Source organism: Vulpes lagopus, chromosome 4 (genome assembly GCF_018345385.1).
Source record: "Vulpes lagopus strain Blue_001 chromosome 4, ASM1834538v1, whole genome shotgun sequence".
Lineage (NCBI taxonomy): Eukaryota > Metazoa > Chordata > Mammalia > Carnivora > Canidae > Vulpes > Vulpes lagopus.
In genome coordinates, this window is record NC_054827.1 from 37,076,380 (window position 1) to 37,102,351 (window position 25,972).

Consider the following 25,972-nt stretch of genomic DNA (forward strand, 5'->3'; position numbering starts at 1 on the left):
AACAGCCAATTGTCCCAATACCATTGTTGAAAACACTCTCCTTTCTCCATTCAGTTGCTTTTGTGTTGGCCATACTTATGTAGAGCTCTTTCTGACTACTTAAATCTGTTCTGTTGGTCTATGTGTCTGTTTCTCTGCCAATATCACACTGTCTTGATTATTGTGGTTATCTAGTAAGTCTTACAATTGGGTATTGTAATTCTTCTAACTTTATTCATCTCTTTCAAAATTGTTTTGTTTTGTTTTCAGCTATTTTAGTTTTGTTGTCTTTCCATGTAAATTTTAGAGGAAGTGTATTTGTATCTACAAAAGCCTTGCTGGAATTAGATATTATTTTAAATTACTTATTATTACTTTCTTGTTCTGCATTTGTTTTATTGTCTCACTTTCAGTTTTCATGTTATTGTAGAGCCAAAGGGGTCTTTAAGAGATTATTTAGCCTGATTCCAACATTTTTCAGTGGAGAAAATGTAATCTTTGGAACAGATTCAGTGAGGTAAGTGACTTCCTAAGTCACTCAGGAGGTTAATTGGTCTAGGACTAGTGTCCATGCCTCTGACTCCTGGGTCTGTAGGATTTTCAACTTGCCACAGGGCTCCTCTCTTCTACCTACTGAATCTTATCTCTTTTCCATACATTTTCTACTTTCTTGAAAGGATTATTTTAGAATGTCACTTTGTATTTCAGATATAAAAAGATCAATAGTATAAAATCCCTTTGGAAACTTTAAAAAAATGCAGGTTCCTGTACGCTGGAGATTCTTATTAGTGAGTGTGGTGGGGGCTCTGAAAAGGCATCTCTAGTAACTGTGATGCAAGTGGGCTGTGGCCCACAGTAAGAGCAACTAGAGCCCATTGGGAAGCATGGGCCTTGGAGTCATTGATTAGGGTTTTTAACTCCTCACTAAATATTTAAATGTATGCTTCAGTTTCTTTAGTTATGAAGTGGAGATATGATGTCTGGCTCCTAGTGATTTTGTTTAAGCACATTACGTGCAAAGTTCATAAGCACTAAACTTGGCACCCAAATCAGTGGATGCTACTTCCTTTATTTCTTTCCTCTTTAATAGGTTGTGAGGCTTGTTATATATTTGAGGCAGAGACTGTGTTATGTGTTCAATAAACTATTTCACTCTCCTCCTGATTGCTCAGAGGACCATCCTTGTCAGAGAGGTAGAGTCATGTGACTAGTTCTGGCCAATGGAAATTTCACACACAACTTGTGTGTCACTTGCAGGCTGTGATGGTAAGGGTTTGACTTGACCTCCCTATGTGCTCTGCTTCTGCTGGCTGCAAGATACTTGAATGACACTGAGGCAGGAAATGGTAGCAGCCTGATTCCCTGAGTTAGTGTTTGGGAGAATGTACTTTCATTAACTACGGTAGATGATGACTCAAAAGAGAGCTCAACCTTTGTGTGATTAATATACTGTTGGGTTTTTAAAAACTTAGAATTATCTTTTGAATATTATGTTTGTTATAATATTCTTTTTTTAATTTTATTTATTTATGATAGTCACACAGAGAGAGCAGAGAGAGAGAGAGAGAGGCAGAGACACAGGGAGAGGGAGAAGCAGGCTCCATGCACCGGGAGCCCGATGTGGGATTCAATCCTGGGTCTCCAGGATCGTGCCCTGGGCCAAAGGCAGGCGCCAAACCGCTGCGCCACCCAGGGATCCCTGTTATAATATTCTAAATACTTTGTGATTTATGTAAGCTATAGGAAATATATTGTAAAGCATGCAAGCAATTTAGTAGGAGGCTCTGGCATAAGGAGATCTTCATTTGTGGTGAATAAAAAACTTTTTTCAAACCAGAATATTTTTGTAGGTTTTTTGTATTTGTGGTCTTATGTAAGTTTTATGTATAGATGTAATTCTCAAGCATCAGAATGCAGGTCCTTATCCAGGTGAAAGTTGAGATAATAGTCCTTTTACTATAAGGGCCATCAGGAGCCAGAGCAGCAGAAGTTATAGAATGTCAGTGTGTGTACACCACTGAGGAGGTGGTCCAAGTAGTCTAGGTGAGGGGTGGGCATTTTACCACTGGGAGACTAATGCTGGGCACTGACTGGAAGGAAAGACAAAGGGTCTTTAGCACATAATTGACCCCACACCATCTCTCACTGTAAAATAGAAGATTCTTGTGTTCTATGGGATGGCTGCCCAAGGCCCAGATCTGAAGTATTTAACCATTTGCCTCCAAGGACCTCCTAGACCTAGGATCAGGTTTTAGGCACAGGCTCAATATATGGTTTCTAATAAAAATGACATCACTGAGGGAAACAGATACTTTACCACTTTCAGGGAATGGATCAAAAGACCCTTCTTGACTTAGAGGTTTTCTCTCTAGAAGGATTTATATTTTTATTATCTTTCAGTTCTAAGTTTCCTTCATGAATTATTTAAAAGTTTATTGGTTAGTATCCAAATACCTGGGGAGTTTTCAGTTCTTTTTGTTATTGATTTCTGGTTCAATTTTATTATAATTAGTGAACCCACTCTATGCCATTTCAGTCTTTAGAGACATTTGTTGAGACATGCTTTCTCTCCCAGCATGTAGTCAATTGTAAACATTCTATTTACTCCTGGAAATGATGCATATTCTGCAGATGTTAAGTGTAGTGTTCAAGAGTGTTAATAGTATGGTTTAATTTAAAAAATGTGTCAGACTAACTTTGTGCTGCATATAATAGACACGTCTTAAATTAAGGATATGAGAAAGTTGATTGAAAAATTTTCTAAAAAAAAAAAGAAAGAAAAATTTTCTCCTCTCTACTGTATTAGCTCTTGAGAGAGATGTGTTAAAATGTCTCACTCTGATTATGGAATACTGTTTATGATTATTTCTCCCTTCAGTTCCTTCACTTTGTGCTTTCTGGTTTTGAGGCCATATTATCACATGCATACAAACTACAGAATTGTTATTAGTCTGATGACAATGGTTGGTCCCTTAAAGTCTACTTTGATTAATATAGCTCTTCTAGCTTTTTTTGAGTTAGTGTTTGCATGCTGACTTTTTAATCCTATAACTGTCAAATACTCTATGTTTAAAATATGTCTCTTAAAAGGAGCATAGTTAAATTTCATTGTGTATCTGGTTTGTTAATCTTTGTATTTTAATTTGAGGATTTAGTCTGTTACCTTTAACGAACTCTACTCAGGTTTCAATTCTACCATCTTACTATTTGGTTTCTGTTTTCCCCACATATTCATTTTTCACTCCTTTCTTGCCTCGAGTTTTAATGAAATATTTTTACTTTTCCATTGTCCCCCATCTTTTCTATTGGCTTGTTAATTATCCTTTTATGTTCTTTTGGAGAAGGTACAGCATTCATATTTGACTCATTTAGGCTAATACAAATTAATACTTTTACCACTTCTTGGACAATACAAGGACCTTAGAATGCCTTAATTCTATTTATATTCCTCCTAGATTTATGTGCTATTCTTTTCATGTAATTTGAATAACTCCAAGAGCATAAGATAGTAGTAAAATATAATAAAATTAATGAGAAGTGATGAACCTTGAATATTTAATATCTTTTAAAAAATTTAAATATAATCTATGTAATTATAAGTTCATATAATTTATTTTTATTAATGATTGTTTAACAACAGAATTGCTTGTAAAATACTTGAAATATTTTTATTAATGATTGTTTAACAACAGAATTGCTTGTAAAATACTTGAAAATGTAGTAATTATCTCTTGTGAGCCAATATGAGCTGGCTCAATTACACCATTGACTGAGGTCATTTCTTAGAATGGGAGCCAAGTTTAATAAGGATTATCTTTGGAATTAAAAGCATCTTAGTATCCAAACATTGGTATTTATGATCCCTACACAATAAAACTACAATTATGTTTTGTCAAGTTCAACAAATAGGGGCACATTTTGCTGATGACCTGGATGAAGGAAATGAAAAAGAGTTTCTAAATGTGCAACAATGAAGTACCTGTGTCGTGGAAATGCAATATAATAGTGCACTACTGGGCATTTCTTCCAAATTTGGTATTCAGTAGTGGTCATGTGATAGCTTGAAATTGGCCACATTGGACTATTTACTTCACAGGGTTATTGACATATACCTTAGGGTGTGATTTATTGTTTTGTGTTCTAGACTTAAGAAAATTGCAGTTTCAACTGATATGGTCTCCTGTCTGTTACAGGATGTTCATTACAGCATGAACAGCACAAAAAATTGTGGAAATATTCTTCAAATATTAAAAAAACATATCTGACTTAGCAAAAAAAAAACCACTTTTACTATTGCTAAACAAATGATATCTTACACTTAATATAAAATAAAATATCAACAAGCATTCACATTGGAACTGTACTTGTTTGTCCATTGTAACCATAGGTGTTTCTACAGACACAAGAATTTGGCAAAAGTTAATGAATGAATTGGGTATATGGAATTTATGATAAAGAACATTGGATGTTTTATTATTATTTGTAAATTGTGTACGGATACTCTATATCAGTAAAATTTATAACTAATTTATGTTAGGTATAGATCTACATGCAATTTTTTCCCTGGAGTTCTGGTTCTAAAACATTTGCCAGCACACCACACTGACCTCACTCCTCCAAAACTGCACTTAAAAGCATGTTATTGAATCTACTGACCTTCTGAAGACTCCTAAGGTGAAAAGTCAACAGTCATTACTGACCTAAATGTGGCAGTTGCTTCTTTCTACATTTCTTTACTCTCCTGGAGTTTTCCTAGAACTTGAACTAGTTGTCTTCTTATCACCTCTGTGAAAACTCCCGAGGTCTCAAGGTCTTCACAATATTTTTACAGTTTTTTTTTAAGCTTTGAGTTTCTCTGCTCTGTATTTAGAATACAAAGTGGATAATTCCTCCCATTTTACCTAAAATATTTTTCTGCTACTATGTCATCACCTCTTAAGCTTTTACTTCCCAGAGTTTGTCTGACAGATTTTGCAACTCACAAGCTCCACGTGAACACCTTTGCTCTTTCTGATGGCCCTGCTTACAACTGAGACGGAGCATCTGACCAAAGCTTCCAGTCAGGTGCTACGAACGGGGTGTTGATGCCCCTTTTCTTGCCCAGTACCCAGAACTCAGATATCTTAACAATAAAAGATAATATTTTGAATAAAAATTTTTTATTTTCCAGTTCTGGGAAACCGTCTATACTATATAATTATAGTGATCATTTAAGATTGCTCACTGTGGATGAGTTACTGCATTTTGTACTTTCTCCTTATATCACCCTCCTGATAAACCTCCTCAGGTAAGTTTCATCATTATCCTCACTTTATAAATATGAAAACTGAAATTTAAAAAGGACAACTTGTCCAACATTTCAAGTGGCCAGACCAGGATTTGAACCCAGTTCTTCTGGTGCTATAATCACTATATTATTCTGTGACTTGTCAACAATGTCTGTCCTCTTTCTCCTTTGTCTCTCATAAGTAACATCACTGGCCTCTGTTTCCCATTTTCTTTTCAGAATTCATGACTATTCCTTGAAATTTATTTTATTTATTATTTTCAAAAAAGATTTTATTTATTTATTCATGAGAGACACATCATACTTATATCTGAGTCATGAAAGGCAGGTGGGAGTGCAGATTATGAAAGAAATGGGAGACAGGAAAATGGTCCTCCCCGTCTAGGCAGGGGGACCCAAAGAAAAACCAGACGTGGAAAAGTATGCCAGAGTTTGGAACCTGCAAGAAGTTGAACGTGGCTGAAATTTCGGATATTCATGGGAAAGTGGAAGCAGGTGAGGTGATAGAGAAGGCTGGAAACCTCCACTAAGTGAAGGAATCATGTCTTATTATTTTTTTTAAGATTGATTGATTGACTGATGATAGACCTAGAGAAAGAGAGAGAGAGAGAGAGGCAGAGACACAGGAGGAGGGAGAAGCAGGCTCCATGCTGGAGCCCGACGTGAAACTCCATCCTGGGACTTCAGGATCGCGCCCTGGGCCAAAGGCAGGTGCTAAACTGCTGAGCCACCCAGGGATCCCCTAGGAATCATGTCTTAAAGGCAATGGAGTCACTAAAGGAATTTAAGCAAGAAATTGAAATAGTCATACTTGTGTTTTATTTTATTTATTTATTTATTTTTTGCTTTTTTTTATTTAATAAATTAATTTTTATTGGTGTTCAATTTACCAACATACAGAAAAACACCCAGTGCTCATCCCGTCAAGTGTCCCCCTCAGTGCCCGTCACCCATTCCTCCCCACCCCCCGCCCTCCTCCCCTTCCACCACCCCTAGTTCGTTTCCCAGAGTTAGGAGTCTTTATGTTCTGTCTCCCTTTCTGATATTTCCCACACATTTCTTCTCCCTTCTTTTATATTCCCTTTCACTATTATTTATATTCCCCAAATGAATGAGAACATACACTGTTTGTCCTACTTGTGTTTTAAAATACTCTTTGTAGGGCCATGAGGAGGCTGGGCTACAGAGGTGAGGACCCAAGGTGTGGCAACCAATTAGAGGCTCCAGCAGTTACTCAACTGGGAAGGACTGGGGGCCCACACTGAGGAGGGCTGGTGCCCAACAAAGGACAGGTTTAAAAGACATGCTGTTGGGATGTGGTGATCATTTTCATGTGGAGTGATGGAAAAGGGGGAGACTATTCAAAATTTTAATTCTCTCCTTTCAAAAAACATTTTTGAATAGCTTATGTTTTCATGTCTCAATAACAGAATGTTCTATCCTCAGATTTAAATTTCAAAGAATGGGGCACCTGGGTGGCTCAGGGGTTGAGCATCTGCCTTCAGCTCAGGCAGTGATTCTGGGGTCCTGGGATCAATCCCTCATCAGGCTCCTAGTGAAGAGCCTGCTTCTCTCCCTGCCTGTGTCTCTGCCTCTCTGTGTGTCTCTCATGAATAAATAAATAAATAAAATCTTAAAAAAAAGAAGAAGAGATTACAGATGCTGCTGTTAAAAGAAAAAGTGCTAGCTAAGAACTTGAGGGAGTCATTTTACCTCTCTGGACTGTGATTTTTAGGGGAATGGAGGTTGGATGCCATGATTCCTAAGGTTTTAGGTTCATGAATACCAATTTCCACAGTCACACTTGACAGCCATTTGCATTATAATTTTTTTGGTATTTAGAATTTCCCAAAAGGTCTGGAATCTGATTATTTCTTAATCATAATAATGAGTACTAATCTCATTGTAAGCATATAGGAATATAATGACTTTTATTGAATTCCTATTTTAAATGCTTACCTGTTCTTCCTTCAAGTTGTTAAATAAATGACATGTTAACATAAATCAGTACAATTTTATTTTAAGATATCCTAACATGTCAAAATATATATGTCAAAATGAATGCAAAGTAATTCAATGAAGATATTTTGAGAAGCTATTCGCATAAGACTGTGTTTGCTTAAAATATTTTTGGAACTTCTTGTTCAGAATTATCTTTGAGCACTTGCACAATCTTTTTTTTAGTTGGCAAATCTGTCTTTGTAGGACAGATTTGTGAACAAGTAAGTGATTGAACTGTATTATTGTTTTGTTTATTACTTTACTTGCTCTACTTAGGAAAGTAATATATGCTCGTTTGGAGAGCACAGAATAAGAAGAAAAATTAACTGAGTCTATATTCCACTTAAACATTAATCAGCCCTTGGAAGAAAACACCAGAAATTATGGGGTTTAGAGCCTGAAGGTGATGAGGTTCAGAATTCTCATCCAACACAACAATTTTTTTTCTGTCTGCCTTGTCAGAGCCCTAGGGTGGAATTTGTCTGCTTCTGAAATTTTGGATGCTTGATTCATTAAAGGAAGCAAAATCCCCCCATGCTGTCTTTTCATTTATCTTGGACTTCAGATCCTCTTTTTTTTTCCCATAGGGAAAAAAAAGCAAAAAAAAAAAAAATTCTAAAAAAATCCAAAATGTAACTATAGATCTCCCTTAATTTAACCAGAGTATTATTTTGGTAAATTTTTTTCTAATTTTGACAATATGTCATGTATGTTTTATTTAAGACAAACTGAGATCCTGCTGTTTATGTCTTGTATCTTGCCTCTTCTACTTAATATTATATGATTGTCATTCATTAAAATTTTTAAAACATTTTTAGTGGGTGTATTTTATTCTATCATATATATTCATATTGTACTCTCCATTACATGTCTTCATAATAGTAGTATATGGATGTCTATTTGTACCCACAATGATTAAAAATATTATAAATTAAAATATATTTGTCAGTTTGATGAATTAAACTGTTTCTGAAAAGTGGAATTTTTATTAATGTGGTCGAAATATGTCATATATTCTCTGTCTTGTTGAATGTTCTTTTCTCTTAAATTCTGCTCTGATATAAATATTGCCATCCAAACTTTCAGTTGTGTTTTCTAGCTACACTTAGTACTTCCTTTTATTTTATATTTCTGAGTCATTTGGTTTTAGACTTGTCTTATAAACAGCATATAATTGGATGTTGAGCATCTTTGTTTTTGTTGGTGATGTTTAAACCATTTACATTTATTGTCATATTTGATAAGTTTGATTTTTTTTCAGTTAAAGATTTCTTTTTTTTTAAGATTTTATTTATTTGACAGAGAGAGAGAGAGAGAATGTGCACATGAGCAGGGGGAGCCAGAGAGGGAGAAGCAGGCTCTGCAGGGAGCCCAATGCAGGACTTGATCCCAGGAGTCCTGGGATAATGACCTGAGCCAAAGGCAGATACTTAATTGACTGAGCCACTCAGGCACTCCTAAAAAAACATTTCTACTTTACATGCTTCTTGTTATTCTAGAGAGAATATGTTATATGGATTCTATTTTTGTTTTCTTTCTGGTGACTTAAAAGACACACATCTAGTTTTTATTCCTTTGCTGCTAATTTTGTAGTTTTAAACATAAAATTTATTTATTTATTTATTTGACTCAAATTAGTTCTGAAATCTCATCTAAAAAAGGTATTCAAAAGAAATCATGATCAAGAGAGTATTATTGGAATCAATGTTTATCCTTTCAAGTAGGCTGTTCTGAGGGACAAATTATTTGATTTAAAGTGTTGATACTTTTATGTAAAAAAAGTCGTGTTTAAAAAAAAATCATGAGGGCAGCCCCGGTGGTGCAGCGGTTTAGCGCCGCCTGCAGCCTAGGGTGTGATCCTGGAGACCCTGGATCGAGTCCCACGTCAGGCTCCCTGCCTGGAGCCTGCTTCTCCCTCTGCCTGTGTCTCTGCCTCTCTCTCTCTCTGTGTCTCTATGAATAAATAAATAAAATCTTAAAAAAAAACATGAACATTTCTCCACCAATTTGACCCTTTGGTTGCTTCAGGATTAATTTAAAATAAAGATAAACAAGAAAAAAAACTTTACTCTCTCTATGTTATGTACCCTGTCCGTCTTCTTTGTTACCCCTCAGTATGTCTTTAATGTAAGGAGTTGAAAGCAACCAGTCAGTGGCAGGTGAGGGAAGCATGTGTGGCAGGAATAGCTCTGAATTGTTAGATCTTGGGTAAGTCATTTTCCTTCTGGGCTTCAGTTTCCATATCTGGAAGTTTCAGAGGTTGGAGTACATAATCTCTGAGGTTACTTGTACCTTCATTCTTAAATAATTAAACAAAGTTTATTAAGCACCTATTTGCCTATCTTCAGTACCAGGCCCTATATAGAATGGCAAACTCAAAAACAATCTATATTTAAGAAGAAAAAGAAAAGTTCCTAAGCTGATGAGATTCTGTATGTTGGTCTGTATGCTGGTTATGTTGTGTGTAGTATGTAAAAAATTCACTGGGCTACATACCTTTAGGATGAGAGCACTTTAATCACTTTACTTATGTATTTTATACCTCAATAAATAGGAAAATAAACCAAAAAAAGAAAAAAAGAAAGGATGGAAGAGAAAAGAAAAACTGGCCAGGTGTTTAAAGGTTGTAATTATGAGGCAGGATGGCATAATAGAGAATTGACAGAAAATAGTGAGTTTAAATCCTGACACCTTCAAATATTAGTCTTGGAATCTTGTGCACATTATTGAACCGTTCGAGACTCAGTTTTCTTAGTATTGAATGAGTTAAAAGGCACATAAAGCACCCGGCATGTAGCAGGTGATTAATACATATTTTTTTAAAAAAAGATTTTATTCGTTTATTCAGAGAGAGAAAGAGAGGCAGAGACACAGTCAGAGGGAGAAGCAGGCATCATACAGAGAGCCCGACATGGGACTCGATCCAGGGTCTCCAGGACCACGCCCTGGGCTGCAGGCGGCGCTAAATCGCTGCGCCACCGGGGCTGCCGGATTAATACATATTTTTAAAAAGAGGCAGTAAGAGTATTAAACAAATGTATATGACCGGTTCAAAGAACTAAAAGATTTTACATCATTCTTTTGAAATCACCCTAAAACTAATAAATCCCAGGAAGCCCAGTGTTAAAGAGACTATGAAGAAAAAGCTAGGCTCATATTTTTCTAGTGATGTGCAAACTTGAAAATACCTCTTTTGGAGAGCCACTTGACAATTTATAATAAAACTCACCCAGTTTATAACGATGATCTTTATTATTTTTATTTTTATTTTTTTTAATGATGATCTTTAAATTGTTAATCCCACTTTTCAGATTATAGCCTGAGCAAATAACTTCTGAAGGCAAAACAAAATTTATTTATTTTAAAGTGCTTGACTGGGTTATAAAAACGTGTGGAAATAACTAGCTTAAAGATGGCTAATTAAACCATTTTAGCAATGCAGTGGAATATTGTCCCATTTAAAATGGCAGATACATGGACTAAATAGATATAGGAAGATTTCAAGCAAAAAATTAGAAAATAGTGTGCATTCAGTGAATACAACCACATAAAACCTATGTCTGTGCAACGATAAAGGTTAGAAGTGAATTTTGTAAATTTCTGGTTCTATGTGGAAAAAGGGAGATCTATATTTTAATTTTTGGTTTATTACAATGATTGCTTAGTAAGTCAGTAAAAATAAAGTAAAAACATATGTCCTGAAATAGAACAAGGTCTCTGAAAATAGTGCGTAAAATACAGAGTAAAAATGTACAGCCAGTATATAGGTATAGGTAGAGTTATAGAAAAAATAGAAGTTGTATTCCTCATAATATTGAAGAGGTTGCCTTGCCAATGCATTGTGAAAGGAGTTATTAGTCTCAAGAAATGCTTTTCCTAGAAATAATTTCCAAGTCAGCTAAAATGCCAAAATATGGAGATGAAAATTCATGAGATAAGTTGTTCTTAAAGATATCAAGTTCCCTATCAGCTGCATTTTTTTACAGCTTTTTCTTCTTTTTTCTTTGGTGATAAAGGAGAAAGTTTTATAGATGCTGAAATGGTTTACAATTGCCTTATTTAGTTGCTCTTATTTTTTTATGTCTCCCCTAAGGGTCACAGAATCCATCATTTAAGAAGAGAAAATGATGTGGTTTTAGTGCAAAGAGAGAATAGCTTTAGAGAACCAATAGGAATGGGAATAAATGGAGTCGGGCATGTATATCTGTAACATACTAAGTACTTTGGATCATATCAGATGTCAGAAGTTTCACAGGGAAAATGGAATGAGGTGCTGGGTGGTGGGGTACTACCTTTTCATACTGGAAGGCCTAAATCAGCATGTTAGTGGTTTTGAAGTGAGAGACTGCTGGAGTGCACAGGAGAACATGGCTGGTTCTCCTGGTTGACAGACTCTCCTCTTTTCCCTGGGAAAAGAATATCTTTGGGAAATAATGAAGGAATTTTTCTAGGCATGGGAGGGGTCTGGATATTTTAGGGGATGGAGGAAAGTTTATATCTGAAATGTGTTTGGTGGCATGGAAAATTTTTGACCCAAGTTACGTAATGCAAGGAATATTCCCCAAAAGAGAACTGTCAAGAATTACAGAGCTGGAAGGAGTCTTAGAAATTGATTACTCCAAACTCTTAATTTTGCCAGAGAGAAAACAGACCCAAAGGGGAGAAATGGCTTGCTCAAGGTTACAGTCACTAGTGAGGATATGGTCAAAACCAAGTCTGTTAGTTTCTGGCCATTATTTTTCCTGCTCTACCTTGCTGAAATTGCCCTTACCTTCCACCATCACTTCATTACTGACATTTTCTGCATCTATCATGCAAAAGATTAGCCTCCAGACTTAGAAATGTAGCCCTTTAATTCACAAAGATTTCCTTTAAGCCATCAGAGGTGTGAGTCAGCAAATCATGATCTGTAGCATTGTTCCAGGATCCTGTTTGTCTAGCAGGGAGAGAAGTTTAATGACAAGAGCTTGATTCTGGAATCAGAGTTCATATCCCAGCTCCACCACTGGGATGGTGACTGCCATGAAGCAAAGTATTTAACCTCTCTGAATTTCGGTATCATTTGTAAAATGGAAGATCATAATAGTACCAATCTTTTAGGTCCCTTAGGTGAAGATTAAATGGCATACCCATTGGATGGGGGCCTGCTTTATAGTAAGTGCTCAATAAATGCTAGCTATTATTGTTGTTCTGGGGGTAGTTAGAACTATTTCTGTCAGAAGTCTTAAGGAAATAAGAACTTTTTTATTTTTTGAGGGAGCAATGAGTATTATCTAGGCATGGTCCCTAGGTGTTCAGAAAGACTTTTCTGGGATTGTAAAGCTTCTGAACTTTCAACAATCTGAAATCTTTCTCTGGTAATCTTTTATGAATCTAGTGTAGCTTATGTTTTCTGTAGCTTTTCATCCAACAGCTATCTTGATTACTCCAGATTTAACTACTCCTTATCTTAAATTTTTTTCTTGAGGTATAATTGATATGCAGTAAACCCACATATTTAAAGTATGCAATTTTATTAGTTTGATATGCACATCACCAAAATCAAGACAATGAACATATTTATCACCAGCAGAATTTCTGTGTGCTCCTCAGTACACAGCTCCCACCATCCTGGTCCTTCCTGGTCTCTGCCAACCCGCCACCCACCTCCTCAGCCAAACACTGATCTGCTAGAATTTTATGTACATGGAATCATATGGTATGTTTTTTATTTGTCTGGCGTCTTTTAGCATAATTGTCATCCATGTTGATACATGTATCAGTTGCTCCTTTGTTTTTATTGGTGAGTCCTCAATTTTTTTCTTTGTTCACTCTTTACCCCTATCTTGCTTAACTGGCCATGATATGGGATGAAAACAGATTTTGATGATTTAAAAAGAGAAGAAATGTGTGGGAAATATCAGGAAGGGAGACAGAACATAAAGACTCCTAACTCTGGGAAATGAACTAGGGGTGGTGGAAGGGGAGGAGGGCGGGGGGTGGGGGAGAATGGGTGACGGGCACTGAGGGGGACACTTGACGGGATGAGCACTGGGTGTTTTTCTGTATGTTGGTAAATTGAACACCAATAAAAATTAATTTATTAAAAAAATAAAAAATAAAAATAAATAAAAATAAATAAAAAAATAAAAATATTTATTGAGTATCTATGTTTCCTTTTCTTATTTTCTATTTCATTGCTGCCCAGTATACATAGTAAATAGTATACAGCAATTTAGGTTCCCTGAGAGTAACACTCAATTGCATTCTGTATGCATATATTAGAAAACAGTATCCATAAACAATATTATTATTTATTTATTTGAAGGTTGAGATTAAAATTTTCCCCTGTCTCTTTGGCTCTCAATATTAAAAAAAAGCATACTTTCATTGGCCTAACCCAATAAATTGATTTAATAAATTAAATTATATAAATATACAGTTTTTATTTTTTACAGTGAAATATGTATTCTGTTACTGTTACAGCCTTTTTTTTTTTTTAATGTGGACACTATGTATGTTCTCAATTCCCTTCCAGCTGGAGCATAACATGAAATAAGCTAAAAAATTGATACATTGATATAGCAGAAGTAATACATTTGCAAAATAATGACAGATCATTTAGGAGGCAAGTCCATTTTTTTTTTTAGCAAGTCCATTTTTATAATGACTTTTTACTAACACCATAGTATCTCTCAACTATTAATAGAACTTGCATCTAGGAAGGAAGAAGATAAAAATTACCATTCAAAATGCCCATTCAAATTTGGTGAAAGATTTAATTTCTTCATCTATCACAGTGTCATGAGTCCTGTGAATACTGTAGATCAAGCCTCAGTGCCAGAAGTTTGGAGACTTGACAGTGTGGAGGGTAGAAGTTAGCCAGAGGGAATCATAATGCCAGAGAAAACAAACTTCACCCATCCTGCATCTTAGACGTATGTTCTAGGCAGGTGTCCTGAGTGCTCTCTTGGCCTGAGAAGCCTGGGAATGCAGTAATTTAAAAACTGAGCCTGTAGTGGAGATGTATATACTGACCTTCAAGATGCTGTAGGCATTCTAGTGGCAGATAGAGGTTTATATGGAACAATGAAAAGAAGGTGTGGTTTCCATACTTGAAGGTAACTTGATTATCTGGTCCTAACTTTCATTTTGCTGGTGACCAGCCCAAGGTCATAATAACTTAATAGCAGGACTGGGACCAGACCTGTGATTTCTGAACCACAAACTTTGTGTTGCTGTTGTATTGGGACTGGTGTGGGGGCATGTAAGGTGTTAGACTGTATGATTTGTTCCCTCTGAGCTGCTTGACATAGGGGTCTATTGTCTGGGACATGGCATCCTTGATGAGCTATACTTCTTGAGCACTGTATCATCTTCATCATTTGCCCAGCTTGTTGCCATCTGTAACATCTTCTTATACGCAGGGATTCTTCGTGTGGGTGGGAGGCAACAGATAAAGGTCATCCTCCTTCAATGAGAATCCCTGACACAGGCCCAACCCATTATTTTATAGACCTGGAAACACAGGCGAAGAAGTTACGGGCTTATCACAGTCTCACAGTAATGTGTTTAAGATGATGTCTTGGTCCACTTGGGCCTCTATAACGAAATACGGTAAACTAGGCCTCTTATCTTTCTCACAGCTCTGGAAGCTAGAAGTCCCAGATCACGGCATCAGCCTAGGTGCGTTCTGGTCAGTAATCTCCTCTGGGTTGCAGACAGCTGACTTCTCGCTGTGTCCTCACAGGGCGAGAGAAGAGCTAGCTGGTGGTCTGGCCTCTTCTTCTCGGGGTGCTACTCCCACTTGTGATGGCTGGCTGTGCCCTCATGACCTCCCAAAGGCCCTGCCCCCAGATACCATCACACTGGGATTAAAATGTCAACATGAGAATTTTGGGAGGGATACAACCAGTTAGTGCCTAACTGGTGAAAATCCAAATCTGTTGTTCTGCATGGAGCACACCAGATCTCCCTGAGACCCTGTTCATGCCTCATTAGCCTCTGTGATCGCATTTAGCACACCCTGAGCAGCTGCAGGACCTAACGGGGTGGAGCTGGCCCGGAAGAATGTATTAGGAGAAGATGTCGAATAAAGTGAATAGTTGCATGTGAGTGTGACTCCTGCACTACAGACCGTGTGCTGGAAAGTAGCTCTCTTTTGTGGACATACATCAACTGTCTGTATCTTCACTGAGTTAGGGCAAAGATGATGTTATTGGTCTCACAACTAATGGCAAATGTAGTTTCTTTCCAAGAGACTTAATATAACTCTGTCCTTTCCAGTTCAGATTAGTCTGTCCTCTTTTCTGCTCTAACAGTACATTGTTTGGATTTCTGTGTAGCATGAGAGTCATTTCATTCTTGACCTTGTTAGGGTCAAGTGTTGATAATATGAGGATGGCTCAAATGGGGAACCCCACAGGGACCCTGCTGCCTAGCTTGGGAGGCACTTGGTAAATCTTTAAAAAGAAAATATTATTTTATACCCTTTAAGATGTTAAGGGACCTATACATTTTATTTTGTTTATTTTTTAAATTTAAATTCAATTAGCCAACATAGAGTATATCATTAGTTTCAGAGGTAGAGTCAGTAATTCATCAGTTGCATATAACACCCAGTGCTCATTATATCATGTGCCCTCCTGAATGCCCATCACCCAGTGACCCCATCCCCTCAACGACCCCTCAGTTTGTTTCCTAGAGTTAGAGTCTTTTGGTTTGTCTCCCTCTCTGATTTCTTCCCATTCCCTTTTCCTTCCCTTCTATGATCCTCTACACCGTTTCTTATATTCCATATATGAGTGAAATAATATAATTGTTTTTCCCTGATTGACTTATTTTGCTCAGCATGATACTCTCCAGTTCCATCCATGTTGATCTAAATGGTAAGATTTCATCCTTTCTGATGGCTAATATTCCATTGTATATATAGAACACATCTTCTTTATCCATTCATCTGTCAAAGGACATCAAGGCTCCTTCCACAGTTTGGCTATTGTGGACATTGCTGCTATGAACATTGGGGTACAGGTTCCCCTTCAGTTCACACATCTGTATCTTTGGGGTAAATACCAAGTAGGGCAATTGCCATTGAAACCATACATTTTAAAAGAGACTTCAAATAATTTAGCAATATAATTTTGTTCATAGTCTTGATTGTTCTGCTAATTGTATCTAAGATTATCCCCACTTATCAGAATGAAAAATTGAAGAAAATAAGAGTGACTTACTTCACTGGAAGGATTAAGAATAAGAAAGAGATAAAGAGATAACTTCTCATTTAGTCTGCTTTTGTACAAGCTAGACCAGGACACAGTGATCCTGTTTTTCATTTCACAGGATAACAGAAGAGAAACATTTTTGGGGAAACTCGTGACTTTTAAAGTCAGTTGTGCTCTAAAACATTACTATTTTCAGCAGAATTATTTAATTCGGAAGGAATGCGGTCAAGAATATAGTTACATGTGATTTATAATGTGTAGCATCCAAGGGCACTTTCTTTTCTGAAATATATTCTTTTTTTTAAAGAAGATTTTGTTTACTTTAGAGAGGAGAGGACATGTGAGGTGGGATGGAGAGGGGAGAAGTAAAGGGTGAGGGAGAGGGATAAGTAGACTCTACGTTCAACCCAAGATGGGACTCGATCCCACAACCCTGAGATCATGACTTGAGCTGAAACCAAGAGCTGGAAGCTCAACTGACTGAGCCACCCAGATGCCCCTCTGAAACATATTTTTGAGAAAGATAATTTTAGAAGTTGTCTGCACTCTATTCCTGCTCTGTGTTCTAGTACCATAACAGAGGACTCCACTGATTTATACAAATAAAAGACATTACCATCCAGATTTTAAAATGTGTATACTGTCATCCACATATACAGAAAGAAAAACCTCACAGGTAGCTTGAGTTGGCAGACGCATATCTAGTCTCTGCCTGTCTTAGTGCTTTTCTTTTGTTGTTTTAGGCACATTGATGATGAAAGGCTTTGTTAGCCTTCCTTTCTTATTTCTCACATTTCCAGGATCAATGTGTCTGATACATATGTGTCTTAGATGGACTAAAGATTTAAAGATTGACATTTGTGAAGGTGAGCTTAAGGCACACGCCTTAAGTGTGTGCATATTATTGCACCATTGGGTGGGTATTATTGCACCATTAATCAATTGTGCTTTTGAAGCTCTTTAGAAATTAAAATGCTGGGAACTTTCACTTAGGAATTGTACATTGAATAGAATGGATTGCTAGATTGTTAAAATATTATTGATCTCAGTGTACTTGTTTTCAATATTTTTGATTGCTGTTTTCAATATTTGATTTTTGGTAGTCTTCTCTGAATATGATTAAAAGCTGACTTATTTACAAAGTGCCATTAATTAGTGTATGTCAAACTCTGACTGTGGGGGTGGCATGGGGCAGACTTCCTAACCTTTAGAATCCTGCTGGGCAACTTCCAAATCCAAGCATGTGATTTTTCCGGGGACATTCTGCCAGCCACTCTCTGCACATTTGCCTTCTCTTGCCTACTTTTCACCATAACTAAAATTTGTGAAGTCACATATGTGTCTCCACAGTCCTCACTCTTTATGCCAAACTATTGAGAACACACTTGGCATCAGGTGACAGGAGAGGGGACCTCAGATCTGGATACAAATCTTTAGACTGAGGGATGTTGTTAAGAACTGTTTTGTGAACTGAATACAGCACTGCACTATATCTATGTACTTGTAGTCGCTTTCCTGGATTTAGCATTTATTTTGAGCACATTCTTATTGTTTGCTTCTTTGATGGGAAGGCTGGTCAAAGAGTGTGCTTTTTGCCTGTTGTGATTGCTTTTAAAGGATGAGGGATTCAAGAGAGCAGGAGGGGCTGTGTTCTCGAGGCATCTATGGCAATCTTTGGCATATCTGTTGGCCACCAGTTTAATGCAGTATAAGCCCCTATAAGTCCCATCCTCTCTTAGGGCTAGTACTTGCAGGTAAGGCAGTGTTGCCTAATAGAAAAAGTAAAGACTTGCTTTCCTTTTTCTCTCTAGAGCCTTGGTTTTAAAGTCAGAAAAATCCTGGCTTTAGCATGTACTAGTAGGTTTTTTTTAACACTTGTGAGCCTCATTGTCCCCAGATGTAAAATGGGAATGTTAACACACACACATCCATAGCATTGCTGTGGGGATTGCATGTAGCCGGCAGAGCATATGGCACATTCTAGTTGATGTGTCTTGCCTCTAGTTGATGTCGTCCAGGTGAACACATTCACTTCTCCCTAGGTAGCTTCAGTTTACCTTCAGTCATTTTCCATGATGCTAATTCTCCTTCCACCCGGATCACAAAGGGAGACTTGACAGTGGTTCTGCCTTCCTGTCTCTCCTTTTCCAGCACTAGCCTGAGACGACTGCTTTCTGGGGGAACATGATGTTTGGTACTACTAAGGAGACAGCATACTTCCCAGAGCCAAGGATCAGAGTTTTAATGAGTTCTTTCACTAGGAAAAGAGGGAGGCGCCGGGCCATCCTGTGGCTCTTACCCTGCAGTTTGGCATCGCTGGGGCAGGCACTTAGAAGCTGGATGAATGTGGACTACTGTGTGTGGATGAAAAAAAAAAACTGTGAATGTTTCTCTTCAAGTTGCTGGAGAGAGAAGTACAAATTAGATTATTAATGATCATATGGAGGTATGAGCTGACAGTCTATTTAGTTGCATTATTAAAACAAGTATGGTTTTGGACGACGTGGATTTCCCCCCCTTTTTATTTAGATGACAAAGAATATTCATGAAGGGTATCAATAAAGACCATGTCAGTGATTTAGCTTGCAAAGCTGCCCCTGCATGCTAAAAGACAGAAGAGAAAATGTAAGTGGTTTAGAATGAGAATATGAGATTGGAAGCCAAATTATAAACTCACTTCAACTCTTGGCCTGCAGGCTCCGGAATAACATTATTTGTTGTCAGAGATGGAAAACAAGTCGGATTCAGGTCCGAATGATATTCCACTCTGGCACTGCTGCCTTTCTGCCGGCAGCGATTCCATTCGGACACGGATTAATGAGGCGGGCAGGGACCGAAGTGTTGGTCTCGAGAGCGGAGCCAGAAGGGGCCGAGCTGCAGCCCCGGGTGCCCGGGCGTCCGCGGAGCGCCGCGCCCCCCCCCCAGGGATCCGCCCCGGCTCGCCCGCCGCGCGACCCCCACACGCCGGAAGCTGGAGGGGGTGCGGCCCCGAGCGCGGGAGCTGGGGGCCCGCGGGCCCTGGGGCTGAGGTCCTGGCGGGGCCTCGGAGGAGACCTTGGAACTTCGGTGAGGGAAGCGGCAGGGCTGTGACCGGTCCCGAGGGCGCGGGCAGGTCCCGGGGGCTTCTCAGCTCGTCCTCGGCCGGGAGCACCATTCTGGACCTTTTTCATCCCTGCGTGTGAAACGGGGAACAGTGGTGTGTTCCCCTTCTTGCTGTGGCTTCGAGGATAGAGACACCTGGGATGGGATCAGGAAGGTCCTGGGAAAGCCGGCTGCTCCGAGCTGGAGCTGGAGCTGGAGCACCAGGACACTTGCTTGACAGGCGGGCCTGGGCCCTTTCCAGAGTCTTTGGCCTCCTTTGCTCCCAGCCTCTGTGCCTGTACCTCTTTGGTACCAGCTTTCGTGCCCTTGACACATCGGTGGCCTCCACCCCTACAGGCAGGGGTGACGTGGGGCGGTCTCTGCACCCAGGCTCCCGCAGCACTGGGCTGGGACCGCGGTGAGCGCGGGGGCGGAGGGGGCAGGGACCCGCGGGGCTGACGCGCGCCCCCCTCGCCCATCCCCTCCCCTCCTTCCCCCCCCCCCCCCCCCGTCTAGCCGAGCGCGCCCCCCTTCCGCCTGCTCCCTCCTCCTCCCCTCCCCTCCACCTTCCTTCCCCTTCCCTCTCTCCTCCCCTCCCCGCGGTGCCCCCCCCCCACCCCGGCGCTGGCCGAGCGCGCGGGCCCCCGAGGGGCCGGGCCGGGGACGCGCGCCCGGGGAGCAGGGCTTTCCCGGCGGCCGGGACCCCTTCTGTCTCTCGGGCAAAACTTCCAGGAGGATTTGCTCTTTTCTAACATTTCGGTACACAGAAACATTACAAAAAAAAAAAAAAAAAAAAAGAGAAAGTGCCGGCGCAGCACGCGGTCCCTGCGAGGGGAGGGCGGCCGTCGCCCCGCGCCCCTGCGAGCCCGAGCGACCTCGGTGGTGCGGGAGCGCGCGGAGCCGAGGTCGGAGCCCGGGGGCGCGCAGTGTGGGGCCCGCGAGGTTGGCTCCGCCAGCGCCCGCCGCGCGGTCCGGGGACCCCTCCGAGGCCGTGCGCTCCCGCGCGTCTGCGGCGCTCACCCGGGATCCCGAGCCCTGCGTGCGTGTGCGCCTGCGAACACGTTTGGTCCTTTACCCAGTAACTAGGGAGCGGGGATGCAGCCAGCATCGTGGGGATGAGTTGTACCTTATATCTTAAACGATCTAAATGTCTACCATTTTGTAATATCACCTAGAGATGAGACGTGGAAATTCACAGGGCCTACCACTTTTTATTTTATTTTATTTTAATTTAATTTAATTTTATTTTTATTTTATTTTATTTTTTTACGTTTTAGGTTCATTTCCCTTTCAAGGAAAGAAGCCAAGCTGTTTTTTACCCAGAGGAGGAATGATGTAGTTACATCCTAACCTTCTTTTCTTATACTTACAGGTAAGTGAGTCTGTTCCTCATAAATTCCTTAGGAAATGAACTTTGCTATGGTCTGACCTGTATTCAGTTTAGTGGCTATGTTTGAGATGTGTTATATTTCATTTTACTTTCAGTAGTTTGAGTAATAGCAAGTTGTTATTACTTTCTCAAAGTAATTTAATGATTTGGCTGCCTCAAGTCTCTTATTCACTTTGGAAAGCCTGTGATCTACTTTTAATGTTACCAACTTCTTTAGGTTTTATCTCTTCTCACAGTGGACATGACTTAAGCCAATAATGCAGTTAGAACTGCATAATTCTTCTTAAAAAATATTCAATGGAATAGGAACATTTGTTATTCTTTTTTTTTTTTTAACATTGATTCTGTTTAATTAACAAAACATCTGCAAGGGAGAAGTTTATTTTATTTATCTGCCAGTGGAATTCCAAGAGGCAAAAAAAATCACTATCAAGGTTGGCCAAAGCAGATAATGAACATCATAGATTTTTAGTGAGGTTCTGGATTCTAATGGTTTTACCTGACTTTGGAAGTTGTGACAGAATAGTAAGCTTTCTCAGATACTCCGCTCATCATCAAATGGCCACCATAATTTTGACCATGCTACAAAGTATTTATTTAAGTAAAACGGTTTAGGAAATGGAAGAATGATCCTCCTTTCCCACTTGTAACAACTTAGGAGTATACTTTCTAGAATCTTGAAGAATAATAGTACCCCAGTGGGGTACTATTAGTCTTAGTCTGGTGACAGATATAAAGCTCTGGAACATTGTTTCAGTTCTGCTCTGATAACCAGTAATTTTGAGTTTCTCTGTAATAAGATATTTTATTACACTTGGGAAGACTAAACTTTTAAAAAAGCAAGAACCTTAGGGACATCATTAATGTTGAAATGTAACAGTATGAAATCTGAAGTTGTGTAAGTGGTTTCTGTATTCAGCAGAGTGATCTTTTTAAAAAGTCTTCCTTAGAAATGGCTCAATAGACATGAAAGTATAAATAGGTAATCTGTGCTCAGCATATGTGTATCTTCAAGAAGCGCCTCTCACCTTTTCTCTTCATTTAACAAATTTCTGTGGAGGTTTTGTTTAGGATTTAACTCTTGTCACACTGATTAAAATGAAAGAATGGAAGTCAAAGCATCTGATTTGATTTTATATTACTGAACTGCTTTGCACTAAAACAATAGAGCATATGGAGTATACAGGGGATTGTTGCTGAGTTACTCTAAATAGAAAACTGAAAATAACGTTGGCTGAAAGTTAATAATACAAAAATAAATAAAAGAATAATTCTTTACAAATTCTTTTCTGAGTAGAAAGTCAAGTGGCTACAAGACCTCAGTGATTCAGGGCCAACTTGAGGGATATATGAAATTATTCTGATCTTTGGTCTTGTGATGTTTCATGTTTTTGAGGGTGACTTGGATGATGTAGAAGAGAACAGCGTCAGTAGAGTGCCATGTGGACCCCAAGGATGAAAACCTAGAGAAAATGGTAGAAAAGAGCCAAAGTATACTTTACAAAATAGAGAAACAGTGGAAAGCTGATTCAGGTTTTGGGCAAATGCAAAGTTATAGGACATTTGTGCTCTAGTCTCAGTAGCAAGACGGGGAATGCGTGGGTGACCAAAAGGGCAGCGAGGTAGCCTGAGCTGGGTTGTAGTGGTGTTCGCAGTGCCGTGGCTCCTTGGGCAGAGACGTGGGCAGTCGCTGGGGAGCTGCACCTGGGCAGTCCTAGCTTGGGAAAGCCAGCCTTCCAGAAACTTCCCTCTGTAGGCTCAGGAACTTGAACATCCTTCAGCAGTAGACCTTCCTCAGACTTGCAAGAAACAAACATATGATTTGGGAAAAGAGTGACTGGGCTATGCTCTCCCTCTGGTGGGCAGACATACCACACCGATACCGGGTGACTGTGGAGTCCAAGCAGCTCACTGTTTGATTCAAATATTTCATAGCATCAGGCCATAAAACGTTTGCACTTGGATGTCCTGTGTCACAGACACACGCTTCACAGAGCCTGTTGCACCTCCGTTCCCTCTCAGGCTTTTGCTGCTGGAAGCCGTTCTGGTCTATACACTCTTCTATCCACTTGCCATGCTTTCTTCCTTACACTCTCCCAGAGGATTTTTCTTACCCTCCAGCAGCAGTTCATAGGATAAATATCCCCATACAGGCATTGCCAGCGCTCAGAAACAGCCCCGTGAGGCTCTGAAGACAGGAGTGGGAGGGCCAGTCGGTACATGGAAAAGTGAAGAAAGGGTGTCCCTGACCTGAACATGCATCTTCTTACTCCCCAGCCCCTGCCCCAGCACATGTCACTGTACTGTCACTGCTCTCTCTAACAGGGTCCCTTGGACTCTTCTCTGAGCAGGGCACAGGCTTTTTCTGTCCTCATTTTGTCTGTCCAGGTAGTTCCTTGGGGGAGTGCCTGGGGAATAGAAACTCTCCTTGAAGACTTATCATCTTGTTGGCCTTTCACAGTCCTGGGAGCTTTTGAAATGTGACTCTCAGGTAACATAAAATGGTAGCTGATCCCATCGTTTTAGGACTGAAGTGGGCACTATAGGTAAATACGAATAGAAAGCTATGATATGGTAGTTGGCACATTGTTCATATTTGAGAAAACCAGAGAAGTAGAGCAGCTTGTAGTTTATGAATTTTGGGATATATCTTCAACTTTTAAAATATTTCTGTTTAATGGAATGAAGTGTGACACAAAGTCAGTAAGCTTTTAATGAGTGTCAGCTTTTGCTGCTGCAATTTTAATTTATACTCCTGAGCTGCAATTCATTTTCAGCAGATGAAGAGACTCCAGGCAGGCGAGGGCCAGGAGATTCACGCTGGCACCAGGACGTAGCCAGCGATGCATGCTTTCTAGTGGATTTTCATTTCTTTTTGGTGATTGACATTTAATTAGCTTTGTGTTTTGTCTTTTCTGTTCTCTTTTGGGGCTCTGCTTATTGACATTCCCCTCTCATTGAGTTGGTTTCTCTCTCCCCAGCTTGCATGTGAGTGACTCACATCCACATCGGGGTCTGTGGTGCCCTCTCTGCAGTGCCCTCCTGGGCAGTGGTCTCCCCGCCCCCTCCCTTCTTCAGACTGGGCCCTGGAAAGCCTTTCCTGAGTCCCAGGGAGGGAGAGACTGGCCCTTGGGCGTCTCTACCACCTCATTCCCCACTGCTGGCAGCTGGGTGTCAGTGAGATGGTGTCCCACAGCCAGCGTTGACCTCACGGGAGGTGCTGTCTCTGCATTTGGAGCATCTAGCATATATTTGTCCTTATTCGGAGTCACAAGCCAATGTTTGGATGAATTTCTGGGATCCACAACCTCCATCAGTATTTTAATTTGCCGAGCGCTTCTTGGTCTACTGGTCTCTCCTTTATCTCCTTTCGTTTCAATGTTTGTATTTTCGGGGCTGCCGTGGAGGTTGGAAGGGAGGGATTTGAACTCTGGTGTTCTGACTGCAGCACCAGTACCCACTTGGTTTCACTTGTTTAGAAAGCCAGTTAGAGAAGGGTGTCTGCAACCCCTGCGTCCGTGCACAGGTAAGTGGATAAACAAAACGTGGAGTATACGGACAGTGGAACAGCCTTAAAAAGGAACTTGGTTCTGACATCTGTGATGACATGGGTGACCCTTGAGGACAGGATGTGAAGTGAAATGAGTCAGCTCCGAAATAAGACAAAATGTTTATAACTCAACTCACACGAGGTTACCTGGAGTCTTCACGTTGTTAAGATGGCAAGTGGCATGGTGCTTGCCAGGGGCGGGGAGGGGAGAATGCAGTGTTATCTAATCAGCAGACTTTCTGTTTTGGAAGATGGAAGCTTCTGGGGATTGTTGAACAGCACCATGAGTGTATTGAACACTACTGAACTGTATACTTAAAAATCACTGAGATGGTAGAGGCACCTGGGTGGCTCAGGTGATAAAGTGTTTCAGCTCAGGTCCTGGGATCAGGCCCTATGGTAGGATCTGTGCTCTGTGCAGAACTTGCTTCTTCTCCCTCTGCAACTCCCTGTGCTCATTCTGTCTCTTAAATAGGTAACTTAAAAAAATCCTTTAAAAAATCAAGATGGTGTATTTTATATGTATTTTACTAAAATTAAAAATAACTTAAAAATAACAAAAAGTAAGTCAAAGATCTTGCTTTTAAAAAAGATAATTAATCCTTTAAAAGTTAAAAAAAAGTGAATTTTTTTGATTTGGGGACTTTTCCTAACTTCAGCTTTATTCTTCATTTGTTCAGATCTTTAAATCACTTTTTATTTAAAAATGTATTATGTAATAAAAAGCAACTGGATTTACATTCATAAGATCTTTGGGATTTACTTTCAGACCATATTACTCCTTTTCTTATTTTTGCCTACATTTGCAGTTAAAATATGATTCAAAACAACCCACTTTCTCACCTGTTTTTCTTCAATAAAGGTCATAGGATCTTATTGCTCATCCAGAAATATTTGTATTACACTTAAAAAATTGTATGATTAAGGGCAGAAATGTTTATTCTTTTTTTTTAAGATTTTATTTATTTATTCATGACACACACACACACACAGACACACACACACACACGAGAGAGAGAGAGAGAGAGAGAGAGAGAGAGAGAGAGAGAGGCAGAGACACAGGCAGAGGGAGAAGCAGGCTCCATGCAGGGAGCCCGATGCTGGACTCGACTTGATCCCGGGTCTCCAGGATCACACCCCAGGCTGAGGGCAGCGCCAAACCGATGGGCCACCGAGGCTGCCCAGAAATATTTGTTCTGTCATGAGCAAAGGGCATGATAAGACTCCAGGCTTTGACTGGATTGCTAGTAAGGAGCCAGCTACCTCAGGCTACCCCCTACCCCATCACACTAATGGACCTTTTATGTGGAAAATCATGACTCTAAAAGTGTAAATAACATTCTGGTGCTTGAAAGAGTACAATTTCAAATGTTCAAATGACACCTAGGAAGCAGCTCCCTTTTTACTCAAAGGTTCTGATCCAGAATGTAATATCTTTCCTGAAGAATCTCAAATGAGACTCGAATACTATCAGCCTCAAG

General features: G+C 39.7%; 1 protein-coding gene across 13 annotated transcripts in view; it reads left to right on the forward strand.

The window, feature by feature from the left end:
• The window catches only part of CSGALNACT1 (chondroitin sulfate N-acetylgalactosaminyltransferase 1), a 256,586-nt gene that overhangs the window by 65,203 nt on the left and 165,411 nt on the right, over positions 1–25,972 (forward strand). For 6 of the 13 annotated variants that reach the window (XM_041752350.1, XM_041752352.1, XM_041752349.1 and 3 more), the window contains one exon: positions 20,829–20,923. The gene's annotated coding sequence lies outside the window, so the exon portion shown is untranslated. Of the gene's footprint in view, positions 1–19,322; positions 19,537–19,647; positions 19,667–20,186; positions 20,311–20,557; positions 20,591–20,828; positions 20,924–25,972 lie in introns of those variants that run through there. The other 7 variants (XM_041752351.1, XM_041752359.1, XM_041752354.1 and 4 more) reach the window with 5 other exon arrangements.